Genomic DNA, 17,112 nt, shown 5'->3' with positions numbered 1-17,112 from the left:
TCGCACAAGAGGCATGGATCCTGGAGTGCGCAATCTTGTACAACTCCCCGACCCTCCTCACCCTGGATTCGGAGCTATCTTCCTCAAAGCCACAAACCTTGGCACCTCAACATTTCATATTATTGCTCTCCCAAGGCAAGTCCCAACTGCAGTCATGTCTCCACTTATCTAGAGAACAATACGCGGTCTGTCACCTCTCCTCAAAACCTGTGGATGGCTGTTAAAGTGACCATCCGAAGCAAGTTGATTAGAGATATTGCCCTTGTCAACGCCCAGAGAGCAATGCAAAAGAAGGCCCTCAAAGGCAACATGGCATCCTTCACTTGCCTCTACACTGACAAACCCACAGCCCCACTCCGGTGCAACCTGGAGAAGGTCCGTATGGACCTTAGTGCATTACTCTCCACCAAGGCTGAGTACACTCTCTAGCGGTGGAAGGGCTGCCATTATGAGCGGGATGAGAAGGCAGGGAGGCTGCTGGCAGCCCAGTTGCTCCAACAAGAGCCAGCGCTGGCCATTCTGGCTATCAAGTCCACAGATGGTGCCTTCTTTAGCCGACCACAAGACATTGTGAACAAATCAGCGTTCTTATACCAGGCCTTGTACATTCCAGAGGTGGAGGCTGACCCTGCCCTTCCCGAGGCCCGCTTTGACAAAGTGCACTTCCCTTGCCTCAATGAGTCCAGCAGGGTCCTGCTCCAGTGGGAGATCACCAAGACGGAATTCACGCAGGCGATCTCTAAAATTCCATACCATAAAGCCCTGGGGGAAGACGACTTCACAGAGGAATTCTACAAATGGACAGGTGAGGAGGTGGTGTACTCCTTGTATGAAGTCTTTTGTGATTCTGAACCCACAGGCTCCCTTGGCACAATCTCCGATAGAGCGCTAATTGCAATTCTCTGCAAACTCAGGAACAGCCCCCAACTCTGTGGGAGATACAGGCCCTTATCCCTGCTCAATGGGCATATTACGATTCTGATCAGAGTCCGTGTAACCCACCTTGGGACGGTTATTCAATCCCTGATCCACCATTCAGAGGTAGGGTTTGTCCCTTGGCTCTCTTCCAGGAACAACCCCTACCCATTGGCTCACATCCTGTGGTCGGCCAAAGACACACAAAAAGATGTGCTCACCCTCTCCCTGGATGCCAAGAAGGTGTTTCACAGGATCAAGTGGGGATACCTGTTTGACACACTCTGGAGGATCAGCCTGGCTGAGGATTTCATAACGAAGCTTCCAGTGGCTCTATGACTCACCAACCACCTAGGGTAATTGTGGAGATTTCCTCTTAGGTCCATTCCCAGTTTGCTGAGGGACTCAGCAAGGTTGCCCACTTTCACCCACCTGTTCCACCGTGCCATGGAAACACTTGCAGTCTGTCTCCCTTTGTGTAAATCAAAGTGGTTGACTGACATCTTAATCCCCAGGGGGATGTAGACTGTTTACCTATATGCTAATGCCATCCTACTTACACTTTTGGACCTCTCCTACTCCCTCCTGGCCCTCCTGGACATCATCTCTGACTTTGCAGAGCTCTCAAGCTACTGGAAGTCGAAGTACCCCTTCCAGCTGACATCCTCACATCTGAAGTACTTGGGGATTTCCATCAACAAAGGTCTGGACTGCATAACAATGGAAAGCCTGACTCCATTGGCGGCGTTCATGAATCTGGACTATGAAAAGTGGGCCCAGCTTGGTCTCTCACTGTGTAGCAGGGTGCAGGCAGTCAGGATGGGGACCCAGCCACAATACACATATGTCCTTTGTATACTCACCATGCTGGTGCCCCTCTTGCAGCTCCGAACAGTGGATAAAGGAATAAGGTCTTTCATTTGAGGGTCGCCCTCCCCTCGGGAGGCCAGCGGTAAAGTCATGGCCCATTGCTCATGTGGAGCCCTCTGTTGAACCTTACTCCCTGGCCCTACACTTGACGCAGCTCACCTACATGCTTCCCAGGATGCAGGACTCACCATTGTATGTAACGGTTGAGCGAACCATTTTGGGATGTCCCCAAGGGCTATACCCCCTTTAGAAGGGTGACACCCATGCCCCAGGCCCCAAGAACCCCCTGCTCCATGTGATGGCTAAAGCATGGCAGAGAGTCACTGCCTTTTCAAGGTGGACACTCACCTCCATGAATATGCGCCCCTAATGGGGTAACACCGGCCTCCACAACAGCGTCAAAGTACTGAACTGGGTAGTTTGACACATGGTGGGTATCCACACCCTCCAACACATGCTTAAACAAAGTGCCCTCAAACCTTTTGATGTGCTTCATGAGGAGTTTGGGCTCCTGTCCCATCAGTCCCGTCGGTACTGCCAACTGTGACACTGACTCACCCATTCTTGATTCTGGGCATCCGAACTCTCAAATCCCCCTTGATCTACCTCGCAACATGGAAACGTTTCCCGGGGGAGTGATGTCCGTCTTTTATATCCTCCTGACTCATCATTTATTCTCCTTACCCCTACTTCATAGTCTCCACACCAAATAATGGTAAGCCGAATTGCAGTCAGAATATGTAACCAGAGTACTGGGCAGAAGTCATAGAGCCACTGGATTGTGGTGCCAGGGAGGCACAGTTGAAATTTTGCTTCTTTAAGTCCCTGCATGACTGTCACTTCAACCAAATTAAACTACAGGTGGCAGGCCTCGTGCCCCATCCTATTTCCTTTGCTGTGAATGCAATCGCTATGACCTGGTTCAAATATGCTACGAGTACCCTGTGGTTCAACCCTTCTGGGAAGCAGTCAGTACCACACTGAGTAAGACCCTGCCAGTCTCAGTAACTCTTCCCCCACCCTTGACCCTACTGCATGACCTCTCGGACTGCCTAGACTTCTGTAAAGAAGTCAGTACCACACTGAGTAAGACCCTGTCAGTCTCAGTAACTCTGCTCTAACTCTTGATCCTACTGCATGACGTCTTGGACTGCCCAGACATCTCACAGAGTGAGGGTTGGCTGCTACAAACTGCGCTTGTGGCAGCAAAGAACTGCAACCTTCGTCATTGGTGTTTACCCATCTCCCCCTCCCATAAAGAGTAGCTCTCGGCCATGTATCAGACATGCTCATATGAGCAGGTCATCTACAATCTACAGGATGGTAGACGCTAAGTGCCATTGACCCACTATGGTTGAGCTAAGCCCTGCCAGTTCTGCTTGACATTTTGGCCTTGCCCTAGTCCCCACAGGCCAACACTTTCTCTCGCTGCTGCTTGCCTTCCCGCATCACCTTTGCTCTTCTATTTCTCCTCTACTCACCCCCCTGCCCCCTTTCTACTCTCTATCCTGCCTGTCCGCCCCCCACTCTCTCCCTGGGTCGATGGGCTCAACACTCACTTCCTCACTCCCCTGTTCCTTTGCTCCTGCCCTTCCCCTATCCAAGCTAATCTACTTAGTGCTGTTCATCCCGAGTAGTACCTTAGCTGCATAATGAGTCCCGGTGATGCCCCTACCGCTCCTTCATGCACATTGGACCCGACGGGCTACCACATGCCTTGTATTACAATAAGCACCAGCTCTGTTGTGACGGTTTGATGTACCATGGCCCCCACACCTCCTTACCCTTCCCCAATTTATTTATTTATTTTTTAAAATACATTCATGGGCATTTAGTCCAGAATCTCCACAAGTTGTGCAGGATACAATGATAGACATTTTCATAAAGTGGACGAACAGACACATCCAAACATGCTTGCACTGTATTTGCTCTAAAATCAGTTTCGACAGTGATAAGGAGGGGTATTAGGGCATAGGGAATAAATAGGATACCATAATTGCATTGTGTGCAAGAAAAAGACCTGCTCGTAGAGTTTTTGCAATCCCTGGAAGGAAAGCAGAGCACCATTGCCATATAATTCACCCAGTTGGGTGAACCAGCTTCTAACCGCGGAGAAGGATCATGGGCCCCCAGCAAAATGTTCATGGCTGGCATGCTCAAAAGGGCAGCGGTGGTGCATGAGTGGTCAGTGCATTTGTGGGCTGTATATATCCAATCCAGATGAGCTTGAAAACACACGTGACCCTACCCAGTCCCCTTGTCAGCCCTCCTGGCGAGAGCAGCCATTCCAGAACATCCATGCCCCTCAGGTCTGCTCAAACCAGGCTACACTCTGCCGTCTCATCTCTGGCTAACCAGCGCATAGGCCACGGCATTTAAGTCGCTGCAAAAAACAGCTCCAGGTCAGGGATCCCCTTGAGCATGGGGATCTGAAGCATGGGAATTGAAACCCATTTCAAACCGGGTCCCCAAACAAGCTTAGACTCTAGACTCCTCAGAGTCCTGAAAAAGGATCTGGTTGGTATCACTGTCAAAGAAATATAAGAGCCTCGGAAGAATCGTCATCTTTACTACCAATGCCCTGCCCATAGGCTAGAGGGGTAGTTATGTCCAGAAGTGCATGGGTTAGCAAATCAAGGTCAGATTACCATCTAGCAAGTCCCTGTTTCTGTGTTAAACATTTATGCTGAGGTCTTGAAAGGTTTCAAAACTCTAGTAGAGGTGCCCAACTTCCAGCACCTCTCGACATTTCAGCTCAATACAGAATAAAGGGAAGACACAGGACTTACCCTAGTTAACCTTGTGGCCTGCCATCTCTCTGAAGGTCATAGAGGGCCACCAGTGTGCGGGCATAATCTCTTTGGTCTACTAACACCTCATCCAAGAATAATGACAAAGTGTGCCACTCTGATTCCCCAGACAGGACACATGGTGCACAGCTTGGCAGCCAGGGGCTCCATAGCTAGCGCAAGAATTACTAGAGATAAAGAGCACCCTTGGTTGGTCCCTCTACCTTTGGGAAAAGATTGCAAGATCTGATGGCCAGTGTGGACTCTCGCCTGCAGGGCAGTATATAAGAGCTTGACCCAACCAAGGAAGTTAGGACCTATCTCAATCACCTTCAGCACCTGTAGCAAATAGTACCAACTCAGTTCCTCCCCATTTATGTATCAAATCCTCAATAATGAAAGATGAAACAAAAAAAGAAGCACAACTGCAAAAAATAAATTTGTCGGAAAGCTAGATCTTGGTCCAGAAAGTATGCTATTTGGGATTTGATGTGAATTCATTCAGTAGTTTTGGAGCTATTAAGCTCCAAACATATTTGTATATCTGGATAGCTGAGTCCGAGGGACTCTTGTGAGAGTACCTCAGACCTAATTTTTAAAAATAGGGTGTTCTGGTTGGCCCAGGGAAATTGTTTTCCCTTGGGCCATCTTGCTCCCACCAGAATCCGACTCCCACAGAAGTGAGCACTCTAATTGGCTTCCAACAACATGAAGAAAAATGTTGCTGGCAGCCATTACAGGACTCAAGGATTTAGTCCCCTGTTCTGAAGTTAAATAGAACTATAAGGGGGCAGAGAACCCCCTCGGGCCAAAACTATCAAATGTAACCTGTTTTTGCAACAATACTATGGAACTCTTGCTGGATCGCTACAAACAAAATAAAGAAAATGGTATCTCACCATTTCTTATAAATTAATTGGGAGGAGCAGGTGCCCCAGTTGAAGCTCCACTTCTGTAATGTAAACATCTATAATGGGCACTAGAAACTGTTGAATTTCAGAGGTTTTTTTTGTTCAAAATGTTAATGTTGACACTGACAAATTCACCTAACTATAATTTTAGTTAAAACTTTTAATCACACTGATTTATATTTTTAAAAAACCTTTGAAATTCACTCTAACAAAAGGTTGAAGTGTTGTTTTTCACTCATGACATGTAACGCTCACTGAAGTGCAGTATAGGATATAGTGATGGTGTTTATACCAGATTGGTCTTTAAATTATTGATATATTGCCAAAGTACACAATTCTTTCCCCATACAGTGGGTAGGTATGTATGTTATTTGTGTATTCAAAATGATAATTAAAGCTAATAATAAATCACATTATAGTTCGGTGAAAATTTCACTGCCATAGTAATGCTTTGAACTATATTACATCACTAATGACAAGTTCTTTGGCATCATTTATAAGATCACTAATCACTTCTCAAAAACTAATGAATGGATTTAAACCAAACCTGGCAAAGACTGGTCCTTGAATAAAGGACTACTTTCAAGCCAACTTTGATGTAATTCCATTAAGTGTTTCTTTCCTTATAGGAGAGCAAAGAATCCTATGGAATTTAAACTAAAAAAAGTAATGTATTGACCCCCTCTATCGTTTGGCCCACGGTTTATATATGTGCATAAAAATTGTCATGCCAAACCGTAATTGGATCAACTTATTATAGCAAGATTTGTGCATGTTCATCGAACAGTGGTACAGTTATTAAAAATTAAAAAAAAGACAATTTTCAATGAAAATTCTGACCTAAATTTAACTGCCACTACTGCATGCTCTCTGTCACCATGCAGGGATGGAAAAGGCATGCTACCTTGTTTTTTCTTTTTACTCTTCATCTGCAGACTGCTGCTTTCCTGGCTGTGGGTTTGCTGCGAACTACCAGAGATGGTGAGCTTTGTCAGTCAAACTGGATGGAATCACCTTGTGAGTTAAATCGGATTAAAAATAAATTGTCCATGTATAATAGGTGTTACTATTACGTAAATGAATGTTTTTCAAACTACTGACCACTGAAGGGTAGAAGGCTGGGTTGTTCAGGACAGGATTCACCAGCAAGCATTGAGTTCACAGAGCTATCCTGCCAGCTTGGCATATTAAGAATGAATCATTTCACTAGTGCCAGTTATGTTTTCTTCCAGAAAGCAGAAAGTGTTGTAGGAACCTATGCCAATATAAAACTGCACTAGAACCTGACCTGCAAGAACCATACAAAGTCCTTAATGGTTGCAGGCTTTGCAGCTTTATAGCTTTTATTCAAGTAATAATGCAGAAAGTGTACTCGTTAATGGTTAGAGCAGGACATACTTACTGTAAGTGCTCTCTCATTCAATGGGGCATATAATTGAAACCTGCTCTGAAATGGCTGCTGTACCCTTTGGAAAACCAGGAAAGGGGGAGCAACACATGCTCGGGGTTTAGAAACTGAAGACAGTGCGTAGTACAGTTGTCATAGCCTGCGAGAGGGCACTGACCCATTCTTACCATCACTCTCCGGTCAATAGACTTTTGTAGTTGCCTGAGAGGTAAAAGGTCATTATCATGTATATTGTGTAGTCCTCTTGACTACACAATATGGATTCAAATTGATGAGAAAGATTAAAAGGTTTTATTAAAAACTCAAAGCCAGACTACTATATAAATGAGTCTCAGAAACATATTGCAGAAATACAAAATTACCAATGCAAAACTGAAGATGTGGATAAAATTAAGCTTAATTAATTACAAGCATGCAAGACATTCAGTAGCAGCGATACATAAGATGAGAAAGATACTCTGATGAGTAGATTTCAGGTTTTGAATCTCCTGTCTATACATGAGGATATCTAAAGTCATATAATTACTTCCATCCTAATTCTAGGGATTGGAGAAACCCTAATTCAAACAGAGAAGCAAGAAAGGGCCAGCATAGTGGAGACTTCAGTAAAAGTTCTCCAATTCAAAGGCAAAGCATGAAGCCACATAATGAGGAAGATAGCAAGAGGTCTGTATCTCTAAGAGTCTAAGGGGTATCTGAAGCCTGTCTAGCAACGTGAACACCAATTAACACACAAAATCTACATCATTGGATTCAGTGAAATTCCACCTTCACATGGTAGAAATTGGCTACATCCTTCAATTTTCCCATATTCCAGTTTGTACATCAGGGCAAACTTGGACGTCCTTTTTCAGCCATGGTAGTTGGTCTCCTTACTTCATTAATGTGTTGTCTTCTTGCCAAAAGTTTCGTCCCATACCTCACTAACTCTACAACACACAATAGGCCTTTCAATAGCTAATGAAGCCTTGAAACTGCACCTTCAGAGGAGATAACATGCAAAGCAAGCAAAACGTTCAAGTTGGAGTTTAAACATTGTCAGCCCAAAAGCTTGCCAAGCTAACTTTAGCACAACAAAATGTGCACCAAACCTTTAGGTGTATCTCTGCACAAAACAGTTATAAAATCAATAAAGGTAACTTAAGGAAGCTTGATTACATATGTGATGACATTTCTGATAAATGTTGAAATATGCGTGTAACTATAATATGAGAACTAAATTTTCCTTGGTAACCTAAACATTAATATGTACACATTTATAAATCTCTAACAATCTACAATGAAGCATTTCAAAAGTCAGTGGAATACTCCATATTCATCAATGTTGTAGGGCACACTAAAAATAATAAATGATAAATGCACATAAGTATGCTAAGTTTCTGTGACATGTAAGGGTGATTCCAAAATTACGCTGCTCAACGTAATAATTCAGATGGGTTTATCCAAAACAATAACATAACAAACCCAAAGGAAGAGAGAGTGACCTCACATCACTCCCGTACCACCTTCGGGGCATATTTATAATAACTGACGCATCCCTGCATATCAGCAGGGATGCGCCAGTCATTTTGCGCCCCAGCTCCGCCATCATGGATGCGCTGCATTTATAATGCGGCGCACCATGGGGCAAAAACGGCACAGATGGGTCACGCATCTGTGCCGTAAAAGTGGCGCATTGCTGGAGTTGCGTCGCAAGCGCGACGCAGCTCCAGCAATGCTCTGGGGGGCCCTATCTGCACAATGCTGCGTCAATCCTTACGCCTGCTTCAAGCAGGCGCAGGGTTTTGACGCAGCATGGGCTCAAAAGTGACTGAGTGAAATCTTGTAGATTTCACTCAGCCACTTTTAGGAGGCGTTCCTGCGCCGGAACGCCCCCACCTGCCCTGGAACGCCTACATGTGGCGCAGGGCTTTACAACGTGACGCATCTCCCAGATGCGTCACGTTGTAAATACCCCGCACCATGGCGCAGGATTTGCGCCGCTGCTGCGTCACAAAAGTGACGCAACGGCGGCGTAAATGAGGCGCAAGTGAAACATAAATCTGCCCCTTCGAATTTACACCCTCAAGCCCGTAGCTGCATTCCTATGATTGGACTTGTTTACTGTAGTGGAAGAAACCCTAGCTTGTGCTCCAAGATCTGTAAATGTCTCTAAGTGTCTCAATGTTCTTTTGGGCAATTTAGTTGGGTTTTTTGGGCTGAATTTAATTGAAACTGTCAAATAGAAAATCATTTATCATTCTGGGGTTTCAAAAAGACGAGTTTCCGGCGACTGTGTTGATAGAGTCCAAACAGATGCGATCTATCAACGCACAGGTTTGTCAGTGTCCTTTTTTGAGCAGTTTGTCAGAGAAGCATGAGCTAGCAGCGCAAACAATCACCTGGCAATCCCGTTATCGTCAGATCGATGGCAGATGCTAATGGCTAGTTTAAAGCTGTGTATTTCTAGTCGCATCATCGCATGACAACAAATTCTTGCATTAACCAGACTCCTGTTGCATTCAGAAGGAGGTCAGTCGATCGGGGGATTGTTTATTTTACCCTCGTGTTTCTAAACACACATTCCAGCTTTCCTGCGTTTCAATAGAATGCAGGTGCACTGAGGACCGGAAAACGGCTTAAGCGGTGGCTTCAGCAGTTTCCGGTCTGCATTTGTGATTCACCGGCAAACATTGACGCCTGACTGACCTCCCTTAATCACTCTCTGCTCTTCCCGTGCAGCCGTTCTGTTGTGAGGAAATGTTAATTGACTGAGCAACCAATTAACATAACTATTATCATAAGGCGTAGCCTGTCATAAACACAATCCATATCCTATAAATATTTCGCACGAGGTGAAAACGGGGAAGGTTTTTTTAGCAGCAGGTTGTCATTTTTTATTAAACTACGCATTTGACGAATACTTTACTTCGTTTTCTTTAAATGTGGAAAGTAGAATCAGATTTGCAGCAATATTATTTCATGCCACTACCTTCTCATCTGTCTCTTTCATCACATTCCGTATGCCATAGCTTTCACCTGGAGACAGAGAGCCCCAGCCTCTCATAGAAAAGATCATTCCCACAGTCCGTCCAGATGGATTCACTACTCATTTCCAGTGAATTCACCCTACCCGTTCTCAACAACCCTTCGTCTCCGACGACCCTTTCTACTCTTTCTGTATTGTTCTGGAAACCGTAGATCGAGAGCCTACAGGTAAGTGCCGCTCTCTTTCCTTCTTTAATTTATCTTTATTCCCTTACACATGGTTCAGGCTCTGTGATAGGAAGTGGAGTAAATGTTGCCACTGTGTATCCCGGACCTTAAGTAGGGATTGGATGATTATCACCAGTGCTTTAAATAGGCCGGTACTCACCGCTACTGAGTACCGGCACTTCTAAATTTTCGGCGCTTGAGTACCGGAACTTCTCTTTGTCCAAAGAGAGTACGGTACTCATGGGGTTGTAAGCCAAGCAGTGAAATTAGCATTTACAAAGAAGCACAACACAGCAGAGAACGAGTGGATCCGTTTTCGTGAAACACTCTGATCGAGTGCTGATCTCCCCTTACAATGTGCTAATTGAGTGGCCTTCAGAAGGCATTCATTCAGAGCTGGCTTCCTGCTGGTATAGCAGAGTACAGCAGCACTTGTTTGCAACCAGAATAAGGAGGAGGGTGGCAATTGTGATGCTGTAGCACAGCACGTGGGATGAAGGTTTAGTAATAAGGGCAACAACAAATAAAATACATGTACTGAATGCCCTTCCTGCCCGCATGAATGCTTAAATGAGTGCACCGGGCTAGATCCCTTTGCGCTGCCCATAGCTCCGCCCCCTAGCCCCACCCAAGCCCCGCCCCCTAGTCCACATCTCAATTTGGTGAGTACCTGCACTTATTTTTTTCATTTAAAGCACTGATTATCACATTGGGGGATCCACAAACCTTAGAGGTGCACTGCGCAAGCAGGCACTAGCCCTGCCCTTCTCATGCAGATGGGTGTCTAGTTGAGGCTACAGGGGATGTTGGCCATGCACAGTAGCCTGGACTCTACATGTTGGGGTCTCGACCGCCATGTTGGGTTTGCCAACCAGGTGCGTAACAAAGGCCCCCGAAGCATTGCGGTGAGGTGGGGCAGGCTTACCCATACTGAAGGGGGCTCCCTCAGCTCCTACTCGAGGGAGTAGGGGCCTCTTCAGCATATCTTGCAGGGGCCCCCCTCACGTTTTGTTACACAACTGTTGCCAGCGAAAGGGATTAACAAAAAGCCTGCTCCCACAGGGCTTGCGTCATGGATATCACAAAGTCACACAAAAGATAAACTTCCAAACCATACAACACGTTCCTTGAAGGACCTGATGCTGAATAGAGTGACCAGCTGCCACCTTCACAAAATCATGAGCTCTTATACACATTTGATAAAGCAGTAACTACAGATTTACACACATTAGAATGGGTGTCCAAGTGCAATCCAGAAACTCAGTATCAGGAGAATCTGGACAAAGGGCAAACAGGAGCCCAAGGTGGTGGGAGTGGTAGCCCACATCAAGGTGCTGGTGGCTTTTAAAGAATCAGAAAGTCAGTATACACCAGCAGCTTCCAAACCCCTATTGCTGCACCAAAGTATTGGAGACATTTTGTTGAAGAAATTATAGGACAATAAGGGACATTGAGAAGACAGGATTCAATATTTTCTTGTCACAATGTTTATCTACTAGATGACATTGATTAAGCTGTAGCTAGCATTTTCAAGGTCAGCTGTGATCTAGAATGAATAATGTTTTTTACCTAACTGCATTCAGAGGAAGCTTCCCCATAGGGTGCTGTGGACAAAAAAGGTAGACTGCTCATTTTCTTGCAGCCAGTAACACTACCTCGAGAGTATTTGTAAAGTTTATAACCTCTTCATGGTCTTACAGGATCCCTATGTTGGGACACAAAGAGTTGAAGATGTCACTGATCTATGGTGCTGAAGTAAGGTTTCACTCTGAGGCCTCTTTTGATATCCTCTGATCCTCAAGAATAACTTTAGTGCAGCTTGAAGACAACTTTGGACGAGTATGTCTTCCATAGGTCCTCATAAATTAACTTCCGTTCCGGAGTCTTCAGCTTTTACGCCTCTAACTGGATAAACATATTTTGCAGATAATGGATGAAAACAAGATGCTGCTGTTCTCCTGGATCCATCACCCCAATTAAGTCACTGCCTTTGAAATGTATTTCCCGAGGGAGTATGGGATGAACGTGACAGGAAAGTGTCCTTTTCATTGCAGGGCCTAAGGCTACAGAGTTAAATATGTCGGAAGGGCCTGGAGGATTTCTTATCCGTATACCTTGTGCCAATGGGGTATTAGAGTCCTATGTTAGACTTGATGGTATTCAAAAACCTATACAGTACGTTGCCTACCAGAAGGCGATGCTACAATCCACCCTGTATCCAATTACCCCTGTATTTCTATTTGTTATTATGGCATGACATAATTAATTCTTGAATATCTACAATCACCATGTCACCTCTTCCTTAGGTATGCAGTAGGGTAGAAACAATTCTAATGATTTATCCAATGGGGTTCACCAAACAGTTAAGTAATAGATAACTATTTATAAATGGTCTTTAAAGAACCCCTAGAATAAATTATACATCTACTATATGTTTTTGGCTCTTCCACCAAATGTAAGGGCACATATTAAATGAAGGATTCCAATAATCCTTGGATGAGTATCAGAAACATTTTCTAGTGCACATGCAGCTGCACATTGGATCTTTTGACCACAGTATTTGCATGGGGTACAAATGAATGGTGTGTGTCAAATATGATTCCTAGATGTTCAGCATTTTGCAATGTAACTAGAGTTCCTTGTGAAATAGCAATGAATCACAATCTATCTACTCAATCTACCCTACTAGGATCTCTGTTTTTCCAAGTTAGACAGAGGACTTGTGGGATGCATTAAACTGGTGACACTGGCCTAGAACCTCAGTTTAATCTCCATGCATAAATGATTTGGGTATCATTTGTATATATTGAAATAGGTTAGGCTGAGGGGCTCTTTTTGCCGATTTCATGTCGCACCCCCACTACAATTAGTAATTTGTTCTACCTTGTATTTTGTAAACCCCAGTGTGTAACTACAGGAACCTCCGGCCTCCCCCGTCATTATGAGGCGTAATAGACCAAAACCTTCTAGTTTGGTATGAGGGTTGAACGGTAAATTCACTCCTTAAGAACGTACACAATTACTCATTGATATATAGGTTCACTACCTACAATCACATTTTAGAAGAATGGTTTGTAATCTTGTAATAACACATTTTTAACCTCTCACATTGTGGATTATGAGGCACTGTTGGTACATGCCACAATTTTATTGCCAGTTAGCACTGTGCTTAATCTCTTGACATGGCAAACAAAACTTTAGACAGATTTTGCATAATAACCTGTCTCTCTTAATCCACATATGGCTCAATTTAGAAAAGATATGATTGATATCCCAATGTAAATTTGTATTCTTGTGTATGCCTGTACAAACGGCCAGCATGGTATGACTGTTGGCTTAAAAAAAGGATGATTGAGCAATACAATGATAAAAAAGAGTGCAAAGGCTTAGACAGTATAAGGGGTTCCGATACAGCGAGTCCTGATGAAAGCCACAAGCCTGAGACAATGAGGTGGCTGAAACATTTTGACCCATTCACTCTTTAGACATAATCACTCACTAAGAAACTCGTTTTGTGTTTAATCTCACCAAAGAGTCACTTCTATTTAAAACAAAGACTCCTTGGGTACTTTTAACCTCAGGATCTCTCTCATAAAATCAAATATCTCCCTTGTTTTTGAAAGTGAAGCTTATGCAGGGACAATAGGTCTTGGCACAAGGACTCTGTGATGAAGCATACCTCTGACAGAGGGCGAGAGTCCTTATAAAATACCTAATATGTGTCCAGTTAGATGAGTTTTATGCTGCCCTTAGGTATGAAGTCAGTATAGTATTTACACATACACTATGAGGGTCACATACTCTTTGATTGATTGATGATCAACAAATCAAAACGTTTACTATGGTTTGTGGGCATAAATCAACTAAATGAAGATCTTTTATTATTGATAACACCACAATTTATTGAGTTAATTTGTTTTTTTATCTGGGTGTTTTATTTACAAGCACTGGTTCCTGGGTTCAACAGATTTAAATGCCAAGGAAAAGATGAGAATAAATTCTCATGGGACTTTTAGGTTCTCCTTCGAATTGGAGTGTTGCCCCATCAAAGAAATGGTGAACATATATAGGGCAAGGAGTGTGGTCACTGCTACCTATGGGTTGGGCCTTTGGGGTCATACCCCTTGCAAGCCATTGCAAGTAGAGGAAAATAGTTTCCTGAAAATCTTACTCTGTTTACCAGCCTCTGCCTGAACTTCGATTGCTCACCTTGAGGGTGGCTTATTGTATTTGAAGGATCTGATTTCAGTAACACTGCTTTTACTTTGGTTGTCAATCTGGTCTAACGAAGAAACAAGTTTTACTAAATGAATTATTTTAGATTGTCTAGCACTGGATAATGTTTTGCGTAACCCTTGGTTGACATATATCCATTCTTCTTTCAGCACCATATTGAATCTAACAGTGTGGTCTGACCCCCTTCAAGTGTCATCCCTATCCAAGGAAAGTATTAAGGATGTTTTCTTACAACATAGAATTGAACTTTGGGGGAGGTATCGAGAAGTTGAACCCAAAAATAGCATTGTACATGTCTCTTGAGCTCGAGGAAGGCTTCCAAAGTTAGTTAATTCATGTTACCAACATTCAACACAGTTTTGGTTTAGTCAGGTTAAGACTTGGATCTATGCATTACTTGGTTGTTTCCCCTATCATAAGCTCCTGCCCCTCATACATGACCCTTTCCCATACGAAGCTATTAGTAAACAGAGGACGTTGCACTTTATGCTGATTTGCAATTTATACTCCCAGCTTAGGCGCTATTATTTGAGACCACTGTTTGTCACACAGAATATAAGATCTCATAAAAAAGCTCTTTATTTTCTGCTTTCACTAAATGAAAATCCACTATGTTTTAATGTTGCTCTTTTTATCCTGAAAGCCATGAACTTGAGGAAAAGTGCTATGTATTAGCTTTCTTTTCGACCATGTATTCAATTGGATGTAGGATTTTAGGTATGTTTTAATGTTGCTCCTTCTATTTAGAATGTTATGAAACGGAGAATAAACGTCATGTACTAGAAATAATTCAGTTTTGTGTCCCCCTGGTTGCATGGTTTTGAGTGTAATATGAGGATTCAAAGAAATGTTTTTATGCTCTGTTTTATTTTTTGTACTTTTATGACTGTCATTTTTTGTGTTTAAAAAGCTTTATTAAATGACATAAAAAAGATACAAAGGCCAGCCAGTACAAAATAGGAATATTAAGCAACGAAGTACACAGTATAGCCAGCAATAAAAACAAAGAGGAAAGCTATTTATATTTTATAACGGCAATAAGGGCAAGGAAATAAGGGGTGTAGGGAGGGAGGGAAGAGGGTAGAAATACTCTTCCAACTGAGGAACATGTATATTGCATAACTTTAAATGATTATATAAACAATCATACTTTAATTTAAAAAAACAGTGTGCCAACAAGAAAATCAGAGAATAAAGAACAGAGAAAAGAAAATAATGATGGAGGTTTACAATTTTCAGCACATATACGAGAACTTTGTACAGACGTAGCTAAATAGAATGTAAGTGGCAACCTGAAGAGATCTCTATTAACAAATGGTTTACGGGAGGAGGCAAAAGCAATATCAAGTCGATGGTAGTGACATAGATTGTTCCACCAGTGTTGAACGGAAAGTTTTAATGAGTTTTTCCAAATAAGCCCATTTTTTGGGAAGGCCTAAACCAGCATAAGGTCAAATAGGCCATGCTTATGATTAGGGAGATGAAAAGACTCCAATAAACTCCCTGAGAAAAGAATGACATTGGAAAAGGGAAGGTGTATCTTAAATATAAGAGAAATATAGTGCAAAATCTTTCTCCAAAAAGGAATAACATTAGGGCAGAGGAAGAGAAGGTGCATTAGATCAGCTGAGGGAGATCCACATGTTCAACAGTTCATGTTAGTTGAATGGGAAAAAGTAGCAATAGATATAGGAGTGAAATATAGTCTCTGATATAGAAAGAACATAGATTGAGTGACAGAGGCAGATCTAGAAATTTTGAGAGATCGGCTCAAGAATTTGTTCCAGAAGGTGATGCTCCATCCACAAACCAGATCAGATTCCCAAGCAAGTTCCACCTTACTTTTAGGTAGAGTAGGATCCGGAGACAAGGCGTGCCTATATATTATAGAGGCTTTAGGGAGGGTAACAAGAATCTTAAGAAGAGGATTCTCCTCAGAAGATATCGGAATTGAGGGAAGAGAAACAATATATCAAGAACGATTGCCATTAAAATGGAGAATCTATGCCAAAAACAACAAGGACATTTAAAAGTGGATTGGGACTGAGGAAATAAACAAGGGGTCGTACCATCAAATAGGTCATTGACCCAAGCTATTCCCCTCAGTCTCCAGGATTAAAAAAAAACTGTTCAGTTATTAATGGTAATAAGGCGATTGTGCCATAATGGTGAACATGAAAAGGATTCCTTTGAGTTAATTATTGGTTGGGACAGTGGTTTCAGTAAGGAACATATATGCTTCAATAGAGGAAGAGAAGTTTGAAGAGTCTTGGCTGAAAAGGCCAGTACCTCCTTTATAGAAAAGGGTAGAAGCAAAGAATGTTCAATAGTAAGCCATAGAGGCCTGAAGGAGGAGGAGTCTGTGAGGAGCCATTTAGAGGCTTTCCAGAGACAAAAGGACTTATGATAGTTTCAAAAATCAGGAAAGTTAACATCTCCGTTGGATTTTGTCTTTTGAAGAAGTGATAAGGAAATTCTGGCTTTTTTATTCCTCCAAAGAAATTTGGAAAGAAGAGAATCTATCCTCTTTAAATAACAAGACAGAATAAAAATAGGAAGCATTGAAAAAATATAAAGTAAGATTGGAGTAATCATCATTTTAATGGCGTCAAGTCATCCCCACCATGAGAGAAATAGGGGATTCCAAAATGAAAGTAGTTTATCAATGCGGGACAGAGCATCTGTCATATTTAGTTTGACAGAGGAAGAGATGGAGTTGACAAACCATATTCCTCAATACTTAATTTTAGAACTATTCAATGAGAACCCCGTAGAGGAAATAGAGTGT

General features: G+C 42.9%; 1 protein-coding gene across 4 annotated transcripts in view; it reads left to right on the top strand.

The window, feature by feature from the left end:
- The window catches only part of NPY1R (neuropeptide Y receptor Y1), a 144,879-nt gene that overhangs the window by 47,333 nt on the left and 80,434 nt on the right, over positions 1-17,112 (top strand). For 2 of the 4 annotated variants that reach the window (XM_085641774.1, XM_085641776.1), the window contains exon 2: positions 6,421-6,502. The exons of 1 other annotated variant lie outside the window; for it this stretch is intronic. The gene's annotated coding sequence lies outside the window, so the exon portion shown is untranslated. Of the gene's footprint in view, positions 1-6,420; positions 6,503-9,949; positions 10,089-17,112 lie in introns of those variants that run through there. One more of the 4 variants, XM_085641777.1, reaches the window with a different exon arrangement.

This window comes from Triturus cristatus, chromosome 2_2 (genome assembly GCF_964204655.1).
Source record: "Triturus cristatus chromosome 2_2, aTriCri1.1, whole genome shotgun sequence".
Taxonomy (NCBI): Eukaryota; Metazoa; Chordata; class Amphibia; order Caudata; family Salamandridae; genus Triturus; species Triturus cristatus.
The sequence above is the reverse complement of the archived record's forward strand: the minus strand, read 5'-3'. Positions and strand labels throughout refer to the sequence as shown.